General features: G+C 40.7%; 1 protein-coding gene across 2 annotated transcripts in view; it reads right to left on the bottom strand.

The window, feature by feature from the left end:
• The window catches only part of Rbpj (recombination signal binding protein for immunoglobulin kappa J region), a 242,224-nt gene that overhangs the window by 151,541 nt on the left and 63,111 nt on the right, over positions 1–27,572 (bottom strand). The window lies entirely within an intron of this gene.

Raw genomic sequence — 27,572 nt, 5'->3', positions numbered from 1 at the left:
CAAAGTTTGAAATACAAGGATTTTCATCCAAAAAGGTTTGCCCTGAAAGTGTTTTTTTTTCCCATATTGGTTCTTCCTGATTTCCAGACCCAGTCCTGGTCAGAGCTGCCCTAGGCAGGAGGTATTGTAAGGGACAAAGCAAGTGACCCAAGACACTGGCACCCAAGCAATCAGAAAGATGAAAAGCACGCATGCACACACACATACAAGTGCCCATGTGCTGTGTTCATGCATGCACATGTGTTTGATGCAGTTGCATGCACTTGTATGACAGTGACACTATCCAGAATAAATGAAAGGACCCATAGTTTTTATGTAGAAGTCTTCTGGGTCATTCCTAACATGAACCTGGCTTTCACAAAGAAGCCCAAGTCTTAGACAAAGCAAACTTGGGTGTGATAAAGGGGCACAGAGTACACTATTATGGTTGGGATTCAAACATCCCCTAAAGGTTCATTGTGTTAAAGGCTTCATTGGTAGCTGATGGTTTTTTGGAAGGTGATTGGATCGCGAGGGATCTAATATCATTAATGGATTAGTGCGTGATGAATTCATAGCACATTATGTTTACTGGGAGGTAGGGCATAATTGGAGAAAAGTGGGCACTGTGGATCATGGCTTTGCAGGCTCTATTTTGTCCCTAGCCCCTTCACTCTCACTCTCTCTTTGTTTTCTAGGGGCTGTGAAGTGAGCAGCATCTCTGTTACGAGTTTCTGTCAGGATATTTCTGCCTCACTGCAGGCCTATAAGCAATGGAGCCAGCTGACCATGGCCTGAAACCTCTGAAACCACGAGCCAAAAGAAACTTTTCTTCCTTTACGTTTTCATTCTCAGTTATTTTGTCACAGCAATGGAAAGCTCACTAACAGGAGCTAACTCTCTCTTTCCTGCTCAGGAAGGCCTGGGTCAATGGTTTGCAATCTCTAGTATCTGAGATATTCGTTTAAAAAAATCTTGGAGGTCCCACTCCCAAAGACTCTAAAGCAGTTATCCAAGGTAGAGCCAAGTTTGGGCACTTTCTCTTTTATTTTTTATTTTGAGACACGGTCTTGCTAAGTCACTAAATTGCCTAGGCTTGGTTCAAACTTTCCACCCTTCTGCCTCAGCCTTCCAGAGTGCTGGAATTATAGGCATGCAATATCACAACTCAGCTGGGGTTGGCATTTTAACCAGCATTCCAGCCATTGCACATGCCAGGAACACTAGTTACTCCACGAGTCTTCTGGTTTCCACACAGTGTTCAGAACTCTTTTGTAAGCATACTGCTTCCTGCTGATCCTCCCTAAAAATAAATGTCAGTTTGCCTGTAAGTAATTTGTGATGCCAGCTCTGACTCTGTTCTTTTCCTTTGGTCATTCCAACCCTTTCTGTCTCCCTTCACTTCTTCTGTTCCCATTCTCCTTCTTTTATCCCTTATCTCTGCCTCCTTTTCCTTAATTTAGTGTAAGAAATCATTTAATGAATTTCCACTACAATCTGAAGGTAATGAGGTGATACAAATGAATTAAAACATAGCCCCTGTCCTTTAGAGGCTAAAGGGTGCCCCAGAGGCTGGGCTCTCCAGGAAGTGCATTGAACAGCCATTTTCCAGGGAATTGAAGTCCCCAATGTAGGCATCCCTCTTCCGACCCCTGCCAAACTAAAGTGCGTGTAATTGTCCAATTGCCAGTTTACTAAAACAGCCCAAGAATCTGAGTATCAGAGAAAAACTGATTCAAAGTTATATCTATGAAATGATATGGTAACAACAATGTTCAAAGATTAAATGCACATTTATCAAGGTAACATATGAAATCTGCTCTAAACTGACTTTCTAAATGTTGATTTATGTTTTCCCCATTTGCACTGGAAAGCATTACTTGGACTTGAGGTACGTCCACCTGATCACCCCTACCCTCCACTAGGCTGAGGTCCCCTCTTCCTCTCCGCCTTGCTTGACCTTGGAAGGGAGACTCTGTTTTTCACTTTCCAACCTGTGAGGAAGGAATAAAAAAGACCTCTGCTTCTAGCTGCTTGACAATGACACTGAAATTCATGCACTAATTCTGGCAAAATCACCTGAGCTTGCTGAATTTGCAAATTACATATTTGGCTTTATAGAGGAAAAAGAAGAATCGAGGACTCACATTTTATCTCACTGTGCTCCTCCTAGCTAATTAGAAAACAGACTCATTAGGGCCTGGGCCCAAAGAAAAGGCCCAATCCTGAACTGAAACCGAAAAGAAAGACATCATTTCCTCTGACTCTTCCCTAAGGGCATCCTGGTATTGGGGAGAATGACTCAGGCTGTAGAAATGAAGCAAAACAGACCAATTTCCAATACTGATTATTTTGGACCACAACCTTACACAGAACAGGAGGATATTTGGGGAAAAAATAAAGGAGTGAGGCAAACAAAGAGCATGGTTTTCTGGCTGGGCTGAAAATAAAGAAAGATACATCCAAACTCAGTCATAACATGTGCTGTTCTTTTTCTTCTTCCTTCTGTATAAAAATCAAAACAGCTTACTGATTTTACCAAATTAAATGTTAGGACATTTAAATTCCACAAAATTCATGGAACAGAGGTATTGGTTCAAGATCTTGTACTTTTTTAAGTTCTTTTTTTATTATTAAAGGAACATCAGATGTCATTGAGCAGATAAAAGAACGGAAGATCTTTTTTATTGTGACGTTTGAAAGTAGCTGTTACTCTTCTATTGAAATTGTAAAGCTTCCTGCCACGTGAGCACCTCATTAAGCTCATTTCTTTGCCTCCAGCAATGGGATGCACTTAGGAAGCTTTTGTTCTTGTTCAGGTGCTGATAGAGTTGTGATATTTACATACAAATGCAATTGCATCTGGAGGAACCCAGGAAGGATCCTTGGGCAGCGTCCAGGGCAAATTCCCAAACTGGGAGTTCGTTGTTCTGGTCGTAGAGTTACATTAACTCTGCGAGGCTGGATGCCAGACCAACTTTGTCCCATCTCCGACCCCACCCCCACCCCACCCCCAGCCAAATTCCAAAATGCCAGAACACACCCCAGCCATAGAGCCTTAAGAGAAATGAGGCCCTTTTGCATTTTACAGCTAGGAAGAAAAAAATCCATGAAATCCCCAGGAGCCCTAGAAGAGCACTGCCCACCTCCTGCTTTATCTTGAACTCCAGATTAGAGACAATTATCAACTATTTTGGGTTTGGGTTTTTTTTGGTTCCGGATCGAACTCAGCTCCTTGAGTTTGAGCAGCCAACACCACTGAGCTAAATCACCCGCCCAATTATCAACTATTTACATCGTCACCAAGTGCCACTTTTAAGACTATTTGGATCTTTGCATGATATGACAGAGAAGAATCTCCACGTACAACCCGCACGCTCAAATGGAACTTTAAAAAGTTAGAGATTTTCCTTTGGAGACAAGCAGCTTCTCCACACTTCCCCAGGTCTAGGGCACAAACGGCATCCCCCAACTCTCCTCAGCCCAGATGAATGGGCAGAACACGCAGATGTTAGCATCTGGAGGTCAAAGTCCAGTTTCATGTCCCTGGGAAGGGAGGGAGAGGTCCAAGTCCAGGAAGGGATGAAGCAACATGTCTGTTGTCCCGCAGAACTCCCTCCCTCACGCTGTTCCTTGCTATGAAAGACCCTGACTCACCCGCACACTGCGAGGCGGGGATTTGAGACAAATGGGCCTCTCTCCATCTCCTCGCAGTTAGCCTTGCATACATTCTTTTTCCTTATTAGTAAAATAAATGGCCTCGTTTGACTTGGTCAAGGAGGAACAAAGGAATACGGACCTACATGGCCAGGAACACAGGGAACTTGTGCAGCAAGAAGATGACTAGGAAGTTCAGATTATGAAAAGAAATCTGAAAAACTCCTTTGATAATGAACACTTCTACACCTGGGAACTGTGTTTCTACTGCTGAGGTTTTCTTAGTAGCTGCTGCTGGTGACACCTGATCTTGAACTCAACGGCTTGCTTGCGACTGCTTCTCCTGATGCCATGGATCTGTTCATCCACCCACCGATGGGACTCAGCAGAAGCAGGAAGGTCACTCTCACCTTCATAAAACCTTTGCAAGGATTTCTGAGCTTGCTTGGAGCAGTCCTAAGCCCCCTGTGAGGGTGTTCCCTTTTCTATACCCAGTGTAGAGAAACAGCCTTAACTTTTTTTTTTTTTGGTACTGGGGATCGAACTTGGGTCCTTGCGCTTGCGCAGCAGGCGACGAAACCACTGAGCTAAATCCCCAGCCCAAGAACAGCCTTATCTTTGAAGGCAAAGGTCACCGAGAATACTCTGAGCAAACAGACTCAGGTTTCCCCTAGTTTATCATTAGATCATAGCTGTTTTGAGTCCTTTTCTCCAGCACTGCTCACTAACATAAAAATACTGTATACAAGTTTAAACGTTTCTTTGGGTCTTTATTTCCTTATGAAGGCTATTATGTCATATAAAACTTACATAAAATAAATTTGTATGCTTACTTCCTTTTTTTTGAGATGGTGTCTTTCTACATTGGCCAGGCTGGCCTTGATTTCCTGAGCTCAAGGGGCTTCCTGCCTCAGCTTCCCAAGTAGTTGGGACTCCAAGTGTGTAGCATTGTGTCTGTCTCACTTTTTCTCTTTTCAATGGATCTTTTCTTTTTTTTTGGTACTGGGGATCAAACTCGGGTCCTTGCGCTTGCGCAGCAGGCGGCAAAACCACTCAGCTAAATCCCCGGCCCTAATGCATTTTTTCTTACAAGCACTTCAGCCTTGAGCCTAGGATGGGTGAGGAAAAAATAACTTCCCCTTTTACATACTTGTCAAGTTATCCTGTTTCTAGAATGTATATGATTGCTAAGCAATGTGTGCAGTGCTGGGAGGGCCACAGGGAGTAAAATATGGCAGGAAGTTCCACTGAGAGAGAAGGACTCCATGACATAACTGAAGGCAAATCATGAAGTACAGTCTTAGGGAGAGGGCCATAACGGGACAGGAGAGGGTCACCACCACCGAAGGGTGGTGCTTTGGGGAGGCTCAGTGCTTCCATGTGGCTAGACTGGGAGAGAGAAAGAGGGTAAATGTGAGTCTGTTTGGTGGGAAGCAACATGGAAAGAGCAGTCACAACCAAGGCTGGGAGCATGAACAGAAAGAGTCACATGGCACGGTAAGGAGTGTAGAGAGCTACTGACGAGATTCCAAGTAAAGCAAATGGCAGGGTTCGATGTACAGTGTAAGGAGATCACTATGGCTTTCCCATGCTGGGGACAATGAGGAGGGTTAGACTGCTACAGTGCCTTAGATGAGAAGCACTGGAAAGAGCTGAACTGATAAATATTCATTAATAAAATCAACATAGATTTATTCAAGCTTATTGGGACTGGATTGTGAACAAAAACTCAACTTCCCACACAGAGTTTAAAAGGTTGTGGAGGAGACAAATATTTATAATATTAAAACAAATAAATGCAAAATGACAAGGTTGACAGGTGTTACTGTGCTAGAAACTGCTTTTCTTCAAAGTCTGTTGTTTGCTTCTTTCCCCAGGTGGGAAGCTGAACTACATTTCCCAGTTTTCCTTGCAAGGGGGATGGTCATGTGACTAAAATTTAGCCAATGATAACTAAGTAAAAGTGATAAGGGATGGCTTTAATAAACTGGGAGGAGTGAGGCCCTATGAAATTGTGGAGGAAAATCGCAGTGACAACCTCAGCACTAGCCCAGGGGTGTTATGTGAACAGGAACTAGATGCCAGTAGATGAGCAATTATACATTGTATTTGGGTCTATTTGTTACATCAGCCGAGTTTAGCATTAACATACACACACAACTCACATCATAAAAGAGAGCTGCAAGGTTAAATGATAGCAGAAAATTGGGGGAAACTGACATAATCTGAGGAAGGAAAGTCAGAAAGCTTTCATTGTGGAATTGTGAAGATGAACAGGACACAGGACTTCTGGGGTGCATAAGAAGGGAACAGTTTAAGAAATATTGAACAGGTAGACTTTGGGGCTAGAGAACTGGACATGTATGTGAAAGAGAAATTAAAGAACCTCAAGGGCTCTGCTGATGGATGGCAGCATCAGCCTAAGCACATACAGGGAGTTTTTGGAGGAAGATGATAAGACAAATATGAAGCTAATGATGCCTGAAGACCATACTAGAGATGTCCAGATTGTTGGAAGTATGATTCTGAAGCTCAGTAGGGAGGGATTAAGTGGTAGGTGGGACTGGGGAGTCAGTTGCCTCAGAATATTTGTTGGAACAAAGGAGAGAGAGAAGGTGATCCAAGGAGGTATTGTAAGGTCAAAAAGCAGAGTTGGGAATCGTTCCCCACAGAATACCAGGGAGAAATCTAAGAAGAGAAGTCTTCAAAGAGGCCCGGGAAGAACAGTTAGAGTGGTGAGGAGAACTGAATGAGAAGGAGATAGGTATCCTGTAAACTAAAGGAGAGATTTTACACCTCTATTTTTAGTTTTACTTTAAATGAAATTAGAATTAATTTTTCTCTAGCCGACATGGTGGTGCATACCTGTAATCCCAGAACTGGGGAGGCTGAGGCAGGAGGATTGCCACAAATTCAAGGCCAGTCTGGGATACATAGTGAGCTCAAGGCCACCCTGAACTACAAAGGGAGGCAAAGGGAGACCCTGCCTCAAAAAACCAAAAAAAATTTTTTTTCTCTGATACTTTCGCATAAAGAAGGGTTCTGAAGTATAAAAACATTTAGGATGATCATAAGGCACTGCTATAACAGACATTTCAAAATTTGGGTTTAGGGCCAGGGATTTAGCTCAGGGGCCAGGGATTTAGCTCAGTGGTTCCGATGCCTGCCTCAAGCGCAAGGTCCCAAGTTCAATCCCCAGTACCAAAAAAAACCCCCAAATTTGGGTTTAAAATGATTGAAAATAATCTCAGCACTCTAGGAGGCTGAGGCAGGAGAATGACAAGTTTCAGCCCACACTGGGAAACTTAGCAACTCAGCAGCACCCTGTCACAAAATAGAAAATAAAAAAGGCTGGGGATGTAGCTTACTGTGAAGGCTCTGGGCACCACACACACAGACACACACACACACACACATACACACACACACACACACACGCACACATACACATGCACATGAAGACTGAAAAGTTCTTACAGGAATTTAAGCACAAGCTTTATAAGTTTTGGTACAGTTATCCACGCTGCACATCATTTTTTTATTTACAGTGCTGAGACTGGAACCCAGGGCCTCATGCATGCTGGGCAAGTGCTCTTCCACTGAGCTAGTGTCTGAAACACTGTACTTAACTTGTTACTCAAGACATTGTTATGTCACATACATGGTCCTGATAGACCCCTCAGTATCTTTAGGTGCTAGTTGGATCTGTGTTGCTGTAAGAATAAAGCAGAAGGTGGAAGTAACTTTAAAATTAGAGTAAAATATTCTGTTGAAGCAAGAAAAATGCAATTTTGGCTCTAAGTTCCTTTCATTGTGGTTTTCTTTTTTCCCTTTGATTTTGCAAAATTGTTGAAAGTTGATTGTGCTTGGAGTCATTTTAATAACCAAAAAAGGATCTGACCACTTCCCTCTCTTCTTCCCCTTTATACTCTATTTTCTTTTCTCAGTTCTCTTACCTTTCACCAATGGATGGAGCCTTCCTCATTTCTCCTCTACTTCCCAAAGCCCAAATTAGCTCTTTTGGTTGGCATAACACATTTTCTTAAGGAGATAATGAAAATCCCTTTGGGCCTTTCATTTGCCTTTACCCACCCCGATCCCCATACATTTGAAAACAAAGTCTCTTGTGCTGATGAGCCTTTCGTCCCCTTCACATTTTTTCTTTTCCTGCTCCTTTTTCTCATTGGCAATTTCTGTATACTTCTACCTGTAACTAGTTTTTCTCTGCTTCTGCACCTTGTTCTATTTCCTCCTGTGTAGGGTTAAGACAGGACAACAGGGAAAGGGACACTTTCAATATAGTGATATCATCATCATTGTGTACAAAACCAAACAGAAAGGTGCTATTTTGGACCAATCAGTAACCTGCTATTTTCAATCCTTCATTCAAATCTGGTACTGCTCACAGGGCCAATCAAGATGCTCTTTTCAGTCCTTCATTTGCATGTGGGCACAACCAATCAAAAGACACTATTTCTGATCCTTCATTTACATGTGATAGGAAGCCAGATGATAAGATAGTTATTTGTGTGTGTGTGTGTGTTTTTTTTTTTTGGTAGGGGGGACTGAACTTGGGACCTTGTGCTTCGGAACCACTGAGCTAAATCCCCAGCCCAGATGATAAGATAGTTATACTTGGTGTTACACTCAGTGTTTGATAGGTTGATTTTTCTCAATGCCTTATCTGTATAACAGACCGATAACCTGGGAATTTTGGGTACAAAAAACCCTTTTCCTTATCCTGGGGCCTCTGTGAGCCTTTTCTTTTCTTTTTTTTTTTTTTTGGTGCTGGGGATCGAACTAGGGACCTTGTGCTTGCAAGGCAGGCGCCAGAACCACTGAGCTAAATCCTCGGCCCCATGTGAGGCTTTTCCTCAGCCTGCTCTCACTCTACAGAGCATAGCAGTTTCTTTTCTGCCTTTAATAAATGTATGTTCACATGCCTTTTCTATGTGTCACTTTTTGGGACACCAAGAACCTGGAAGGAAGCCCCAGGGGGCCCTCCATTTGGTCACAGGGTCACTCCAAGCCAGTGCAGTATTGTCTCACTGCCCGAGTGGAATGCTTTAACTTCCTTGTCCCTAAGGTGGACATGAAAATGTCCTTCTCCTAAGCAGCCCCTCCCCTATTTTTTAATACCATTAATGTGCAAGATACTGTTTTACATAGTTTAGGAAAGAAGACATTGGTTATTTCTCTCTACCCTCAAGTTGTTTATCATAAACAAGTAAAATTTTATGGTTTCCTAAAAGTGATCATAACAAGAGGTAGCATGGTGAATATCACAGGCAATGAAAGGTGGTGAATTTAGAGAAAAGAGGAGTAAGGTAGATTCGAGAAACTAGGCAAGGGTTTCATGGAAGAGAAACTTTGAGCAGAGCTTGAGAAAATGTTGAAGCATTGCTGGGGTCCAGTGAAGTACAAAGGAGACAGAGTGGCATTTCAATGAGGACCACATCAAAAATACGAAAGAGTCCACAACTACAGAGTACTGTTTTTTCTATCCCCTTGTAAATCATCACCATAAGCAAAGCAACTTCAAAAACCTCCACTGCTTAACAGTACAGTCTCAAAATGCATCCATGTACCTAAAAATGCCTCAAGTTTATCTTCTTTTAAGGCATAGTAGTGCTCCCTTCTGTGAAAATACCACATTTTTTTTAATCCATTCACCTGTTGATGGGAACATAAGCCACTTTCAAGATTTAGCTATTATGAATTGCATTGCTATAAACATGGGTGTGCATTTATCCCTGTAATATGATGACTTTAACTCTTTCAGGAAGATACCTTGAAGGGGAATAGCTGGGTCAAATGGAATTTCTATATTTCGTTTTTTTTTTCTGGTGCCAGGGATCGAACTCGGGTCCTTGTGCTTGCGAGGCAGGCGACGGAACCACTGGGCTAAATCCCCGGCCCTATATTTGTTTTTTTGAGGAATTTCCATAGTGGTTGAACTAGTTTACATTCCCACCAACAGTGTAGAAGGGTTCCTTCACCCCACAGCCCTGCCAGCATTTGTTATCATTTGATTTCTTGATGATAGCCATTCTTTCTGGATTGAGATGGAATCTGTGCTTTTTTTTTTTTTTTTTTTTGGTACCGGGGATCGAACTTGGGTCCTTGAGCTTGCCAGCCAAGCGGTGGAACCACTGAGCTACATCCCAGCCCTAATCTGTGTGGTTTTAATTTGCATTTCTTTAATGGTCAGTGATGTTGAGCATTTTCTCATGTATTTATTGGCCATCTGTACTTACACAAGTTTAAATATCACATAGTTTCTCTTATATGAGAAACCCAAAATATATAAGGAGCAAAATAAAAGATAGATAATAGGACTAGGGAGATCCTTTTCAAATGGGGAGGGAAACAAGAGGTGGAAGGAGCTGGGAAGGAAGGGAAAAGGTGTTATTTTAAAAGAGAGAATTTAGGAAAGAAATGGAAATAAAGCTTTTGTGAATGAGAAAGGGAACAAGAGAGAGAGGGAGCAGAGAAGGGTGGGAAGGAAGGGTCAGAACAACCCAATCAAGATGTATTATGCACATGTACAAATTCCCCTTGAGTAATGTAATCATTATGCATTGCAAATATGAACTAAAAGAGAAAGAAAAAGGAGAAGATAATACAGAAATATATAATTAAAACACAAAACAAAACAAAAAAACCTCCATTGCAAGCCCAGTGTGGTGGCACATGCCTGAAATTCCAGCACTTTGGGAGTCTGAGGCTGATGGGTCACAAGTTTGAGCCTGGCCTGGGCAACTTAGTGAGACCCAGCTTCAAAATAAAAAAAAATTTAAAAGGGCTGGCGATGTAGCTGAGTGCAAAATCCCTGGGTTCAACCCCAAGGACAGCAAAATAAATAAGTACATAAATAAGTGAATAAACCTCCATTGCTTGGCCATTTTGAAATGCTAGATTTACCAGAGCTGCTGAGTTACAGCAAAATCAACAGATAACAACCGATTTTTCTTTATTGTATTCTGAACCAATTAAAATTTTTGACCATAGATTCAATAAGTAAGAGAATTGATAACAAGAACATAAAAAGGGCAGAAGCTCTTTGCTTTTACCCTAAAGGTTAATTTTATTTTAATCTCAGAAAGATTAGTCTTAGAACATGAAAGAAGATATATAATTGTACTAAAACAAGCCACACAAATGGATTGCCATGCTCACCCCTTGCCACCTCTGGCTCTTCCCTCCTTTTTAGATGGCATCTGGCTACATTGCCCAGGCTGGTCTTGAACTCAGGATCCTCCTGCTTCAGCCTTCTGAGTTGCTGGGATTATGGGCACACGCCACTCATTCAGCTCATGGTTCTCTTCTAAACACAGAGTGCATGCCTTGTTCACTATGATCCTATCAGCTTGGCCGGAACTGAAGGGCCAGGAGGGGCCCCACGTTCTCCAGAGCAGGAGGGCAAGGCAGCCATCTATAAACTGAGATGGCTGGATGTGAGAGCTCAGCCCAATGTGAGCAGTCTACCTGGTACACCAGTGAATCCCCTCAAGCACCTAAACGGATGCTGTCTTCCTAATGGAATCTGATTGTGAGTCCTACAGACAAAAATATAGGTGGACAACATGAGGCATGATCAAAATATATAGTAACTGCTCAAATTAAAAAAATTCTTACAGTAAAAGAGATATTGCCATTCACCCCCCTGAAAATACTGTCTCTTGCTTTGAACGCACTTAGCCCATCAATCCTGCCACTTTCTGAAACAGTTCTGCAAGTCCTCTTTCCCCAGTATCTTTACTGTGGCGTGATCAAAGCTACAGTGAATGCTGCTGCAGAATGCCAGATGATGGAAAGGCAAGCTCATGAAAACATTAGTGCTCCCTCATCCACTTCATTTCCAGATAGGCACCACAAGACTTTTGGCTCTTCCCCCAAATAAAAATGACCGTGAAAAGCAAATGTTTCGAGTCAATCCAGGCACTGAGGCAGCCACAATGGAGCAACTAAAGACACTCATGAAAGAGCACTTCCAGACTGCTAATAGTACTTACAAGGTACTTCTGAGGATTAAATAATTTATTAAATCTAATCAGCTTAGAAAAGTGCTTGCCACAAAAGAATGTATTAATAAAGATGATTATCATTATTATTTACTGTGAAATTAAATAGGACAACGGGATTAACATATATAGTATAATACCTGACATAAATTTAAGAGAAATTAGCAATTCCTGAGCTGGGGCTGTAGCTTAGTGGTAGAGTGCATGGTTAGCATGAGCAAGGTCCAAGGTTTCATCCCCAGCACCATGAAAAATGATTAGCAACTATTATAATATCAGCATGACAATTAACACTATAATTCCTAAAATACTTGCTCAGTGAATGGACCGATTGCTCTTTCAGGCTACTCTGTGACTGGCTTGGCACATGTGATTGAAAGCTGCTGATGGCTCCAGGGTCTCCAAGGAGCATCCTGGCATGATGAGAAAACACAGAGCCATCAGTCAGTGACCCAGAGGGTCTGTCCCAAGCTTCAGTACAGATGCATTACGTGACCTTGGCTTAGTCATTTGATCCTTCTGAGTTTCAATTTCCTCACTGTTAAATGAAGACCTCAATGTTCCTTCAGCTCATAAATGTTGGCAATATAAGTCTTCATGTGGTTTTCAATTTTAAAATCTTGGTTTGTAGATAAGCATTTAAAAGCTAATTAAAACCTGTGCTTGCAATGAGTACTGACTTTAGTTCTTCTAGCCATGAAAGAGGTTTCCTTTATTTTAATCTTCTGAGACCATTTTTCACAGACTCTGAAATAAGGGTCAATGTAAGTTTAAGCGTGTAACATTGCAGTCTAATCATCACTATATTATTTTTAATGTATATTGCTGGCATATTATAAATGGAATGGCTTAAAGTGAAGCAAGTACAAGGCAGTCATTTTAATTCTGTATGGCGTAGATATAGTAATTTAGAAATTGCCTCTGGAAGTACAGCAGTTCCCCCTTTTCTGTAAGGAATATGTTCCACCATCCTTGGCGGGTGTCTGAAACTGTGAATAGTATGGAACCCTACATTTTAGCACAACGGTTTTTCACATTTGTTCTCAGCACTGCCACATAGAGCAGTTAATTTGTCCTATGTTGTATGTCCTGGTGCCCTCTTATCATCATTACTTTTGTACTTTGAGGACATTATTAGGTAAAATAAGGGTTTTTTGAACACAGGCAGTAGAATACGGCCATAGTGCATCTGATAGATGAGGGAGTTACTGACGGAGGGCGGGGGTAGGACATACTGCATGGGTACAAGGGACAAAAGGATGATTCCCATCCCAGGTGAGATGAACGATACAGCACGAGTTCTCACCATGCCAATCAGAATGGTTCAAAATTTAAAACTCATGGGTTGTTTATTTCTGGAATTTTCCATTTAATATTTTCTGGCTGTGGTTGACTGTGGATAACTGAAACCCTGGAAAGCAAAACCCCAGATAAGCAGGACTACTGTATCTAAAATTTCACATCACTCTTTTTTATTATCTTCAAAGACTTTATCATGTGAAGACATTTTTATAAAGTTCCTATCAATTCTGTCAGTTGCACTCTGATTTCTCCAGAAATGTTGTGCTAGTTAAAAATCCGCGCAGCTTTTTTTTTCCTCTTTCTTTCTTTCCAGCAGCCAGAGAGCCTTCTATTCCATTTTTATTTCCAAAGGCAGGGTTGGGCTGTGGCTTGGCAGGGGAGGGTGTGGTTTTGAAGGGGTTGGCTAGGCAAGGGATAATAAACACTACAACATGTGGCTGTGATGACAATTTAGTGTCTGGAGACCAGCATACATCCTTGGGAGCTCCAAGTTTATGAATAAAACATTTCTAACTAGTTTAGAACTATCCATGAATCGAGGAGAGTGGTGGTAAGAGAGACAGGGGGCTGGGGGGAGAGAGAGAGGAGGAGGAGGAGAAGGAGAGAGAGAGAGAGAGAGAGAGAGAGAGAGAGAGAGAGAGAGAGAGAGAAATAGAGAGAGAAAGAGAAACAGAGAAAGAGAAAGAGAGAGAAAGAGGAGGAGGAGGAGAAGGGAAAGGGAGGGGGATACTACCTTAGTATGAACCATGGAAATATAGAACAAGGAAGGCCCTTTAAAGATCATCTATTCCAGGGGATGTAGCTATAAATTTGCCCAAGGACCTGGGTTCCAGCCCCAGTACCACCACCACCACCAAAAAAAAAAGGGAACCAAAGCAGAAGAAAGATCATCTAGTTCAGTTTACTAATTAATTATTCATAAAGGAAACTGAGGCTCAGAGACAGTCAATCCTTGCTAGAGGTTGCTCTATTACTCAATAACCAAACTACAAATAGAACATAGGTAATCTGTGAATCTGGACGTTCATTCATTCATTCATAGACACAACATGATTGAAAAATTTCTAAGTGCAGTTGTCAGAGGTCTTGAGGGACAAGAAACTTCCACAGCCCACCTTCTAGGGAGAGAATGCTATAGCTACCAAATACAATACCAGTGATTTGCATATGTTGCACCAGCCCTGCATCCTGGGATGAATCCTACTTGGTCAGGGTGTATGACCTTCTTGATGATTTGCTGCATTCTGCTTGCCAATATCTTATTGAGGATTTTTGCGTCTATGTTCATTAGGGAGATTGGCTGGTAGTTCTCTTTTTTGGTTGGATCTTTCTCTGGTTTTGGTATCAGGATAATGCTTGCTTCCAGGAGTGAATTTGGGAGTATTGCTTCCCTTTCAATTTCATTAAAGAGTTTGAGAAGTAGTGGCATTAGGTCTTCTCTAAATTTCTTAGAGAATTCAGCAATGAGTCTGTCAGGGCCTGGGCTTTTCTTTGTTGGTTGGCTTGCAATTACATCTTCAATTTCATTGGCTGATATTGGTTTATTTAGAATTCTCATATCTTCTTGACGGAGCTTAGGTGATTTATGTGTATCAAGTAATCTGTCCATTTCTCTTTGTTGTTTTTTTTTTTTTTGGTACCAGGGATCGAACTCGGGACCTTTCACCTGCGAGGAAGGCGCCAGAATCACTGAGCTAAATCCCCGGCCCTCTGTCCATTTCTTCTGTGTTTTCCATCTTATTATAATACAGGTTCTCAAAGTAGGTATTGACAATCTTCTAGATTTCTGTAGGATCTGTTGTGATTTCACCCTTTCCATTCCTAATTGCATGGATTTGAGTCTTTTCTTTCCTTTTTTGATAAGGTTGGCTAAGGGTTTGTCAATTTTATTTAATCTTTCAAAGAAACAACTGTTCGATTCATTGATTCTTTGAATTGTCTTTTTAGGCTCCGTTGCATTAATTTCTGCTCTGATTTTTATAATTTCTTCCCTTGTATGAGCTTTGAGCTTGACTTTCTCTTCTTTTTCTAGAAGCTTGAGGTTAAACATTAGGTTGTTTATTTGAACCTGCTCCGTTTTCCTGATATGAGTATTCACCACTATAAATTTCCTTCATAGGACTGCTTTCATTGTGTCCCATAAGTTCCGGTATGTTGTGTTAGCATTATTATTTAATTGTAGAAACTCTGATTTTTTCTTTAATTTCAGCTGCATCCCATTGGTTGTTCAGGAGGATGTTATTTAATTTCCACGTGTTTATGAAGTTCCTGTGGTTTCTTTTGCCATTGATTTCCAATTTCATTGCACTATGGGCTGATAACATGCATGGGATAACTTCAAATCCTTTACATTTACTTAAGCATGTTCTAAGGGTTAGTAAGTGGTCTATGCTGGAGAACTCCTGTGTGTAGCTGAGATGAATGTGCCAAATACATATCAAATTTTAAAGCAGGATGTTGGACACAGGTCGTTGGCAGGTGTGGGGGAGGGAAGGCTTCTCTGAGGAGGTGGCTGGGGGTTGCGAAAGGGAGACCTGTCAGGAGCCATGCTACATAATTTTTTTTTTGGTACAGGAGATCGAACTCGGGTCCTTGCACTTGCGCAGCAGGCAGGGAAACCACTGAGCTAAATTCCTGGCCCCATGCTACATAATTTTGGGGGAAAATCATTTGATTAGGCCTAGTTCTCCTGCCTACAGCCCAGCTATGGCATTTTTGAGACATGATTCCATTTTGGCCTCCGGTGCCAATGAGACCTCAATGATCCGGTGATGCTGTGATGCTCCAGGACCAGATTACACCACCTGAGGACATCCTGGGAGGGACAAAATCTTCATCTACTCAGTTCCTCATTGTTCTTGGATTGTTACACCTTGTTTATCCCGACGTACTGAACTCTCTGCAAGTCGTTTGTTACATCTGTTTCTCCTGATGTACTGAACTCTCTGCAAGTCATTTGTTACATCTGTTTCTCCTGATGTACTGAACTCCCTGCAAGTCATTTGTTACATCTGTTTCTCCTGATGTATTGAATAAAAGGTGGGGTAAGCTGGCCCAGAGCAGCGCCAGCTTCTTCTCAAAGTCTCATTTTTCCACCTTTCTTTTATAAGTTAATTCACCTTGTGCTGCCATGGTTCACAGGAGACTAGGACTCATTGCAGAGGTCCTAGTAACATCCCCTTTCCCTTTTCCCTACAAGCACCCATGTGAAGACTGTGGGACAGAGCCTTCTAGGCAGAGGGCATGTCTAGCGCTGAGACCCTAACTGGGAATGCTTTTGGAAAGCTGGAAGAAAGCAGGGCTGTTGAGCTGCAGCAGGTGGAGGAGTGGTGTAGTGATGTGCGAGGCGCAGGGCAGGGAGGTGTGGACCAGGGAGGGCTGCGAACAATGCTCTCAGGGATGGACTTTATTCTACATGCAGTGGAAGCCACTGGAGAGTTTTGAGCAGGCAGAGACATGATTTGGTTTACAGGTAAGAAAGTCCAAATGGACCTGTTGTATGGACAGTCGATTGGAAAGAGCTAAAGTGGCAGCAAGAAGCCCAGCAAGGACGCTGCCACATGTGTCTGGGAGAAGAACGTTGTGGACCAGGCTCACGGCTGGAGAGTGAGGAGAACTGGACTGATTCTAAACTCAGAGGGCACAACTGAGCATGCCTCAAACTTGCGATTCAATCTTCTTAATGGGGGAAAAGATAGTATTTAAAGCCAAATGACATTCCAAAACTTTAAACATTGATTATCATCATTTTATATCAATTTTGTGTTAGGCCATATATTTGCTTAAAATGTGATTACTATTTATAAACTCTGAGGGGCCAGAATCTCCACCCTCACTGCACTCCAAAAATAATCCATCACAAGAAAACAGCCGATGTCAGGGTTTTCATAAAAGGCAAAAATAAGCTTTTAGTTTATGGTTTGAAGTCAATGTAGATTTAGCTCAATTTTACTTGTAGTTTTTATGTTTACATCTACGTAGATATTCACATTTCAATGACTTTTTATCATGACCAGAAACATGGAGGCAGATCAACAAAGTATGCTCTATAAAAGTGAACTGCAAGGCTTAGAAATGTTTTCAACTTTGAGTGTTGAAATAGCTGCTTAAAAGTTTTAACTAAGGAAGAATATTTTATACAAATTCAATTAATTAGAGCCAAATCTAAGAGTTTTAATTTTGTTTTGTTTATATTGTTTCATTCTATGATGGCCTTAGAAAAGACTGCTGTGATTATATGTGCAATTTTGGGTTACCCAGCTTAGAATATTTTCCCAAATGTGGAAAAGGATTAAGCATGACATAAAACTCACGGAACATGCCAGCAACCTCCAGTTCAAATGTTCCTGTAACATCAGTGGCTGTCATTGAATACCCCTAAGATGCCCCAGTGCTGTAAATATGTCAACTATAATCCTTTACCAAATATCCAAGTTCGGGGTTATTCTCAATCTCTGGAGAAAAATGCAGCTGAGGTTCATACCTAGCAGAGCCAAGTCAAAAAGCAAACTTGGCCTAGTTTCTAGGCCCAGTTTCTCAGATAGACCTATCTTTGTCAATCATTCACTCTCTGATTTGGAGTGGAGAAATATTCACGTATGAATTCACACTCAACTTCAAAAACTGATGTTCCCAGCCACACAGGCCTCTGGCTGCATTGCTGATATTTTCTCCTTGCAAGGACCCTGCTCTGGAAATTCCACATTGAGCGATGTGTGGAACACTTCAATAATAGGGAATAAAGATCCATTCTGGACTGAAGTCAGTCTTCAAAAGCTATGGGTTTAAAAGGTATGAATATAATAAAAGTTGTTATCATCTCCTTATGCTTATAGTTTTCAAAAGGTAACAATGGAACCCAAAAGCAAATTTTAAAATTACACTCAAACATATAGCCGCTCTATAGTTCACATCACCACAGTCTCTCTGAACATCAGTAGATGCCCTGGTGTGAGGACTTTACTGACTCTCCCATTGCTGATTTTTCCGTCTGGCTTTTCTGATCTAGCTCTGCTACCACTTTTCTCCATTCCATTTACTTAAAAACCATCATCCCTATGGCGAACATGATGTCCTTTGGTATGGAATTGGGGCAAACTTACTAGGCTTGCTGCTGTTTTTGTTATCCCTTGACTTGACCTCGTTGCAATCACAAACGCAATAGTAAATAAGGGTAGCAGCACAGGTTGGTGCCTTCAGGAATGCCAGTTGTCACCAGCTAACTGCCCAGACAAGGGAGGGTTCCCTGCTTGGCTTCAGGGGAAAGATGGCCCTGCTGACAATTAGATGTCAAACTCCTATCCTGAAGAACTGAGATAGAAGAAACTTCTGACATTATAAACCATCCAATTTGAGATACTGCGTTACAGCAGTCCTAGCAAACCAATACTGGAGGCTTTATTTTTGATAATTTGTGTTATCAGATATTTTGTAGTGGATGTGATTTAATTTTGCAAACTTCCCAACTCACTTAACTCCATTAGTCATTAGAGGAATGAAATTTAAAAACTACAGTGTGATACCATTGCACATCCACAAGAATGGCTAAATCATCAGGGGCAACCACAGGATGGCCAGGATGTGACATAATTGGCATTCCTATGCATTGTTAATAGGAACACAAATTGGCATAAACAGGAATAGCTATGAAAGCTGAAAATAGCTATGACCTGCCAATTCCATTTCTTCATGTACATTCTACAGAAATATTTATGTTTCTCCAAAGACATGCATTAAAATTTCACAGTAGCATTATTTGTAATAGTTCCAACCTGAAAATATTCTAAGTGCCTACGAGCAATAGAATAGAAAAATAAATTGTAGTATATTTCTCCAGTGGACTACTATGCAGCACTGAAAAAAGACTATTGCTACATGAGTCAACATAGAGAAATCCCCCAAATTTGCTCAACACAATGTTGAGCAGAGGATGTTGGATGTAAAAAAAAAAAAGGTATATACTGTATTATTTTATTTATACAAGGTTTTAAAGTAGCTTAAATTTGTGTTATTTTGTGATTACTTTTGTGGGTGGGTAGTGGCATATGGAGTGATAATTTATTGAGGTGTATGATTTGTGTGCTTTCAGTGTATGCATGTTATAGTTCAGCAAAATTCTTTTTAAAAGATGACTTTAAAGTCATCTGTTTTGGTATTAAACTTTGTCCCTTTTTCTTTGGCTTTTGAGATGCTGTTGTTCTCTCTCCTTGTCTAGCCCTTTAACAAATATTTATTAAACACCAATTGTATACAGCATGATTGCACTGGACGAGGTAAAGAACTCGACTACTATAGGAAGATGACAGCTTGTATTTTGCAAGCTTAAAAATCTCTGCCTAGAAGCCCCCTGCCAAGACTTTCCATTAATCCCCCTGACTACTTCCTATCAGAGCTTCCTATCCATCTTTGGCTTCCGTCTACAACTGTTTTGACACAGTGGTTATCTTCCAGCTGGTGTTTCTGGCTTCTGCCCAAGAAAATCTTGCTTGCTGCTCTCCGGGTGCTGGTTCTCCCCAGCTGTTCCTCATCTCTGACCGCTTCATCTGCCATTTTGGATACATCGGATTCTTCTGGCTCTCCTCTCCTATCACTTTCTTGAAGAATGTAAGGAATGAAAAGTTCTTTTAAATCTCTATTTCTAGCCCGGAGACTCAGCAATTTTGCTCTCAGGGTGCTATGCACTATTATTTGCCCTAAATATCATTATTACTACAACCCAAAGGGATGCAGTCTACTTTCCTGTTTTGTATTAAAATTTATATTGCCTACAAAATTTTCAAAAGTAAACACTCCTGATTTCAATAATGGGTAAACAAATATAAATACTATAATTCAGAATTATTTGGTTCTAACTGTGTAATAAGACAAGAAAAGTGAGTGAAAAATTTTAAACACCGAAGAAGAAAAGGTGAGGTTATTACTACCTGAATATAATTGTATGCCTCGAATTCCTAATGAATGTATTAAAAAATACTAGAACCAATGAGAGAACTGGCAGTGACTGGACATAAGATTTTTTTTAAAAAACCAATAATTCCCTTTATATTAATAATGTTTACTCTTAGAGTAACCACAAAACAAGTGCTTTAAACATAGTATCATGAAGAAATTTAATAAGAAAAGTTTAGAATCCATCTGAAGAAAGTACTAAAATTTTATTACAGAAAATAAAGCATGTCTTGAGTAGATGGAACAACATACCAAAATCCCAGATTGGAAAAATGCCATGAAAATAAAATCTTTCCCAAGTTACTATAAAAAATGTTATTGAACAAGTCAAAATCCCACTAAGGGCCTAGAAATGAAACTGACATGAAAAAATAAAAATCCAAAAGGTGTCAGGAGAATGTTGAACAAGAATAATGAAGAACAACCTTTGAAAGAATAACAAGGGACAACCACATGTTTTAAAAAAGAACTATGAAAAATAACTGCAATAACAATAGCCTATAGTAGGTCGCGATGAGAACGGATAATACTTTCGCAGTTCTAGAGTCTAGTGTTGTGTGAACAGTGTGCTTATAAATGAGCTGCACCTGAGCACAGGAGGGAGGGAGGCCCTAATCCAGGTAACAGCCCACTGATCTTGGCTGTCCTGAGTGGTCCCTTTCCTTTGCCTCCGTTTGGCCAGGGAGTCCAGCTGCACATGTAGAGGAGGCACTACACTGGTCGGGGAAGACCCTTTCGTCCCTCAGAGGTCTGGAGCCAAACGGGGCAGCCTGACAGGGACAGTCCTGATCTGCCTATGAGGTTCTTGCTTTTCCCTAGGTTTACTTGAGCCTACAATCTGACACATTATGTGTTTATAGATTAGCCAATGTCAGTAGCATTTTCCCAAAGTCAACATAACAACATTCCCAGGAAAGGAAAATCAATATTATTGTAGCAGGCCATTGGGATGCGAATTCTATCTCACCAGAGCACTGGCTCTCAGTTTTGGTTTCAGGACACTTTAACATTTGTAATATCAGAGTGATCAATGTACCCAAATCAGATTTCTTTCTGTACCTTATTGATGAACAAACTGAAAATGAAAGTAAGAAAACAATTCTATTTATGATAGCATCAAACAATAAAATACTTAGGAATAAATATTTTAAAAAGGCAGGACATAAACACTGAAAACTACAAAACGTCACTGAAATAAACTAAAGAAGAAATGTATGCCAAGTTCATGGATTGCAAAACAATAAAATTAAAATGTCAAAACTCCTCAAATTGATCCATAGACTTATTGCAATGCCTTTAAAAACTGCAACTGATTTCTTTGCAGAAATTGACAGGCAGATCTTAAAAATCATAGGAAAATGGGAGGAACTCAAAATACTCAAAGCAATCTTTAATGAAAATCAATCAGTCTTGATCACGGATCAGGCAATGGTTTCTTAGATGGGACATAAAATCCCAGGCAGGAAAAGGAAACAAAATAGGTTAAATGGACTTCACCAAAATTAAACTCTTGTACTGTAAAAGTCACAAAAATGAGGGCTGGGGATTTAGCTCAGTGGTTCCACTGCCTGCCTCCCAAGTGCAAGGACCCGAGTTCGATCCCTGGTACAAAAAAAAAAGTCACAAAAATGAACAGACAATCCAAAGAATGGGAGAAAGTATTTATAAAGCCATATATATGAAAACGATCTAGTAGTTAGAATGTAAAAATATTTCTCACAATGTATAGCAAAAAATCAACTCAATTTAAAAATGGGCAAAGAATTTGAACAGACATTTCACAGAAGGTCTACAAGTACTCAATAAATAAATGAGAAAATGCTCAGCATCATTGTCTAGCAGGGAAACACAACTACTGCTTCATACCCAACAGGATGGTCCAGTAAAAAAGATGGATGATAACCCGTCTCCAAGTGGATATGGAGGGAGTGAAGCCTTTGGACGCTGGTGATGGACATGGAGAATGGTGTGGCCCTTTGGAAAATGGCTTAGCTGTATCTTGCAGAGTTAAACATGATTACCATATGGCCTAGGAACTCCACTTCTTGGTGTTTACCCAGGAACACTGAAAATACATGTTTGCACAAAACTCATACTGGAAAGTGGACAGAAGCCAGTTTATAGCTTTCTTGTAATAGCCAAAAAGTGGATAAAAAGAACCTATCTGTGAGGTGAGGAATGGATGAACAAGCATGGTGTACCAGCCTTCATTACTGTGGGGCACATACTTGTATATTCCTCTATTTGCTAAATTTTATTTTAACCCTCTGGAAATATTGATTCGTATTTGTCACGTTTTGCAGTCATTTGTGGACATGCACAGAATGATGAGAAATTTGTGTCCCCTAATGAGGGGCAGATGTACAACTGAGCCCACACTCTGCCCTCTTGTTTCAGTGCTTCCACTGCAAATAAACATTCCTCTCATGATCTATTTAGTGCCACCATGGAGTTTGTGTTTTGTTGTTGTTTTGCTTTTGTTGATGGTTTCGCTGGTTAAAATAGCACCCAGAGTGTAATGTTGATGTCTTATCTAGTCTTCCTGAGCATGAGGAGGAGATAGTGTATTCTGTGTGGAGAAATAGATTGGTCAGGAAAGACTCAGGCATGATTTATGGTGTCTTTAGCCATCAGTGTAATGTTAATGAATGAGGAACAATATTAAAGGAGATGTTTTCAAGTAGAAATACCAAACAAACAAACATGTATTGACTGGTTGATGGAAATGTGGCTGGAGGCTACAAGAACCTAATCCTCTCTCTCCCTAGGAGAAACAGATTAGTATATGCTAATTCAACACTGGTGGTGAGTTTCTTGAACATAACTATCACACATTGTTATAAGCAGCTGCTTACCACACAGTGGAATATTACTTGGCCATAAAAGGAGTGGAGTACTGAAATGTGCTACAGCATGCATGACCCTTAGAATTTATGCTAAGAGGAAAGAGCCCGACCAAAAAAAGCCACATATCATACGGTTCTATTTGCATGAAACGTTCAAAACAGGCAAATCCATAGCAATGGAAGGAAGTGCATTAGGGATTTCCAGAGCAAGCAGGGACAATGAGCAGTGATTGCTAATGGATAGTTTCTAGTTTTTTCTTTAGAGTAATAAAAACATTTGGGAAATAGAGAGAGGTGATTATTGTACCACCTGGAGAATACAAGAACCGCCCCCCCCACTGAATTGTATACTTTAATAGGGATACTTTTATAGTATGTGAAAATAGGTACAATTTCTTTTCTTTTCTTTCTTTTTTTTTTTTTTGAGACAGGGTCTCACTATGTAGTTCAGGCTGGTCTTGAACTCACTATGTAGCCCAGGATGGCCTTGAACTTACAGTGATCCTCCTGCCTCAGCCTCCCAAGTGCTAGGTTTACAGGTGTGTACCACCACACCTGGTTTTAAATGCTATTTAATATTAAGAAAATTGTACATTAAAATATAATTTTTGGTACATTAAAATATTATTTTAAAATACTGGAAATTAAATTTGATGTGTTAAATATTACTTAGAAAAATAATTATAGCTTATTCAGTCTTTTTTTTTTTTGGTACCAGTGATCGAACTCAGGTCCTTGCGCTTTTGAGGCAGGCGGCAGAACCATTGAGCTAAATCTCCGGCCCTATTCAGTCATTTAAAATAATAAATATTTCGCCCCCTACTGCGCAGGCGCAAGGACCCGAGTTCGATCCCTGGTACCAAAAATAAAAAATAAAATAATAAATATTAACTGGTACATGCAAATACTTTAATGAAAAATAACTTTTTAAACTAAAAATACTTGGTGTGATGATTGGCATTGTTTGACATTTTGGAAAATTTATCTGTCTTTCTTTTTCTCTTTCTTTCTTTTGTACTACTAGAGATTAAACCCAGGGTCTTCGCACTAAGCTATATCCCTAGCTCCCCACCTTTTTAAAGACAGGGTTTTGCTAAGTTTCCTGGGGAGATTTGTTTACTGTCCAACTTGATGAAACACATCTGGGTCCTTGTGTCTCTTCCTACATTCAATCTGTTGCTATCCGTCACTTTGGTTGGATGTTATGAAGAAAATACTGTTTTTCACAGACGCATTATGAGAAAGGGCTGGACATTGACGACATCTTTCAATAGTCTTACTATGGTAAAATTTGATAGGTTACAGTTTTTAAAGGTTAGTTATAATGTGGAATCTGAAACTATCATAATTACCTTTCATATGATACATTAAAATCCACTGGTTTCCCTTGCACTGGAATGGGTCCCCTACTCATGTGTGATTTTGTGGCATCATACTTTGTCATTCAGATAATATTGGTGTTATGGTTTACATCTAGATGTTCATCCCAGAGCCTCATGTGCTCCCAGGGAGGTGATTGGATAATGGGGTGTGATACTCATCAATGGATTAGTCCACCAATGAGTTTATAGCTAAATGGGAGGTGGAGCCTGGTTGGAGGATGTGGTCCCTGGGAGGAATGGCTGGAAGGGTCCATCTCCCTACCCTCATCCCTCTCTGCCTCCTGCCTACCCTGCCATGAACTGTTTTTCCTCTGCCAAGTCACACTGCTGTGGAGTCAGACAAGTATGGACCAAATCCTCTACAAACTGTGAGCCCAAATAAGCCTTTCCTCTGTTATATTGTGCATGTCAAGTATTGTGTCTCAGCAACAAGAAAGTAACTAAGACAATTAGTTTATTAAGTTATGCTGATTGCCCAAATGTTGGTGCATTTCAATTCAACACAAAATCAACAAGCCAAAGCACAAAACAACAATAAGCCAACTTGTTAATATCCTAGTCATCTCACTAGACAGTCTTAAATACTGAGATGTTCTGAAACTCACCATCTTGGATGCAGCATTCCACAATTCTACTTTTCTCCCGAAAGCTCAAACTCTATTGGTGACACATCATATAGTCAGTTGTTTATGTTAAGGCAACAGACTAACTTCAGTGATTTTCAAGAAAGTCTTTGCCAAACATCTAAGTCCAAAATCAAGTAGTTTGATAGTGGATGTATGCTATGGTTTGGATGTAGTTCCTATGCCGGAACCTTGGTCCTCAGGGTATAGGGGTTGAGAGGGAACTTGTAAGAGGTGGGGCTGAGGTTGTCTGGACCCTGGGGCACTGCTTTCAGAAGGAATTAGTTCCAGTTTTGTAGGGTGGATTAGTTCCTGAGAGCAAGGGTGAGCCTGGCTTCTCCCTGGTCTTTTGTTTCTTGTCTTGGCACATGATCTCTCTCTTTCCCTATAGGCTCCCACTACCAAGATGCCACCGGCATGGTACCCTCACCAGAGCCAAGCAGATGTTGGTGCCTTGTGTCTGAATCTCTAGACCCATGAGCCAAATAAACCTCTTTTTTTTTGGTATGGGGGATTGAACTTGGGACTTTGCGCTTGCAAGGCAGGCAGCAAAACCACTGAGCTAAATCCCTGGCCCTAAACCTCTTTTCTTTGTTTGTTTGTTTGTTTGTTTTTGGTACCTGGGATCAAACTCCGGTCCTTGTGCTTGCGAGGCAAGTGGCAGAACCACTGAGCTAAGTCCCCAGCCCTAAACCTCTTTTCTTTATAAAGCACTCACCCTCAGGTTTTGTTATAGCAATGCAAAATGGACTAAGACAATATAGTCTTTTATTAAAAATAGGTGGGATCAGTTCACAATTCAAACAATTACAACAATGCTAGAAGCGGTACACCTGTAATTCCAGCACTTGGGAGGCTGAGGCAGAAGGATCACCACAAGTTTGAGGCCAGCCTGGACCACATTGCAAGACACTGCCTCAAAAAACCAAACCATCTTCTGCGCTGGACCACACATTCATGAGGACAGAGGGCAGGAGTTTGCCAATTTGGTTTACTGGTATATCCCAGAGACATGAAAAAAGAGATGGAAGAAAAAGGAGGACCTGAATAAGTATTTGCTGAGTGAATGTGTGAGCAACCAAACCCCAGAAAGGACCCACTTTTGTGTTCTCTTTGGTTAGATTACAAGTCTTGTGGTATCAAACACTGCAAAAGCTTTTCTGCTGGCAACAGAAATTAAAGAAACACCTAAGTATCACTTCCCTTTCTTTTTGAAAGTAGATGGAAGAATTTATCATATCATCAAGAGCAAAGGTCAGAAGTTCTGGATCTGTAGCCTGGCGTGGTGGCATACACATAGAATTCCAGCACTCAGGAGGCTGAGGCAGGAGGATTGCCACAAGTTCGAGGCCAGCCTGGGCTACCTAGTAAGTTCAAGCCCAGCCAGGACTACACATTGAGACCCTGTCTCAAAAAACATGATAGTAACAACAATAATAAAGTTTTTAGTCTGAATTATCTTTCCTTATGTATAGATAAAATTAAACTACACCTCTGCCTCTGTGATTTTGCCTGGAATTTTCTCTCACCAGTATAACAAAATATCTGACATTTAACTCATATGTAACAAGGTTTATTTGGGCTCAGAGTTTCGGAGGAATCAAAATGGTCATTTGCTTTTCGCCTTCTGGAGACATCCAGAAACCCCCTCCCTGGGACAGAGCCATCACAACCCACGCCTCCTCATCCACTTCTTGGGTGTTATGGCTTGTGTCTAGCTGTCCCCCCAAAGCCTCATGTGGTCATGCAAAAGGCTAGAGGTGGCTGGATCTAGAGTGTGTGACACTGGAATTGATTCACGGTGCAGTGCTAGGCTCAAGGATTAAGGGTGTGAGTCCTACCCTGCCCCCTAAGTAATCTGGATATGGTAAAAGGGGCAGAAAGATACTGTTAAATTCCCTTGTTGTTTTGGTGTCTTCTAGCACCATGAACTTTTGCCCCTTTGCCATCTGCCACCCTGCCTTGGGGCCAGCTGATTATGGACTAAAATCTCTATAAACTGTGAGCTAAATAAACCTTTCATCCTTTAACTTTGGGTGTCGGGTATTTTGTCTCAGCAAGGAGAGCAAAGTAACTAATGCACTGTGCTTCATTTGTTTTTCAAGACAGGGTCTGGCTGTGTAGCCCAGGCTGAGTTTGAATTCACAATTCTCCTGCCTCAGCCTCCTGAGTGCAAAGATTACAGGCATGTGCCACCACACCTGGCTTCCAATGTGATCTTTCCTACTTCAGTCTGGCTGTAGCTGGGTTATTTTTCCCTCACTCAACTCTAACACTGTACCTGACCCTTTACAGGTGTTCAATAAAGTTCAGATGGATTTTTTTCTCTCTGTCTCAGATTCACCTATTCTGTGAGACGAGAGAGAGAAGTCAATTTGGAGAATGAAGTATTTGGAAAGAGCCATGTGCCAGAGAACATAGAGTATTTCAGAGACCAGCAAAAAGTAAAATCAAGTAAAAACCAACGAGAACAGTGTTGTCAGATGAAAAATGGTAAAATTTGCATTTCAGATAAACAACAAATACTTTTTCTTTCTTTTTTCATTTTTGCAGGTCTCACACAAAGTTTGAGGTTAAAGATTATTTGTAATTTATCTGGAATTCAAATCTTATTGGGAATCCTTCAGAAAATTTTTTTTTTGTCCTGTATTTTTATTTGCAAAGTCTGGCAACCCTCGACAAGGAAGAACCAAGTTCTACTCATTTCTGGGAGTCCTGAGTATTCAGTTACTTAAAATTCTGCTGAAAGGATTTTATTTTCTTTACAATAACATCCTTTACAAGAAAAACACTGCATAGTGGTAAACTACA

Source organism: Heterocephalus glaber, unplaced genomic scaffold (genome assembly GCF_053883595.1).
Source record: "Heterocephalus glaber isolate CG9 unplaced genomic scaffold, H.glaber_assembly_v1.0 deba00001509, whole genome shotgun sequence".
In the NCBI taxonomy this organism is placed as follows: Eukaryota; Metazoa; Chordata; class Mammalia; order Rodentia; family Bathyergidae; genus Heterocephalus; species Heterocephalus glaber.
This window is presented reverse-complemented; position numbering and strand designations above follow the sequence as displayed.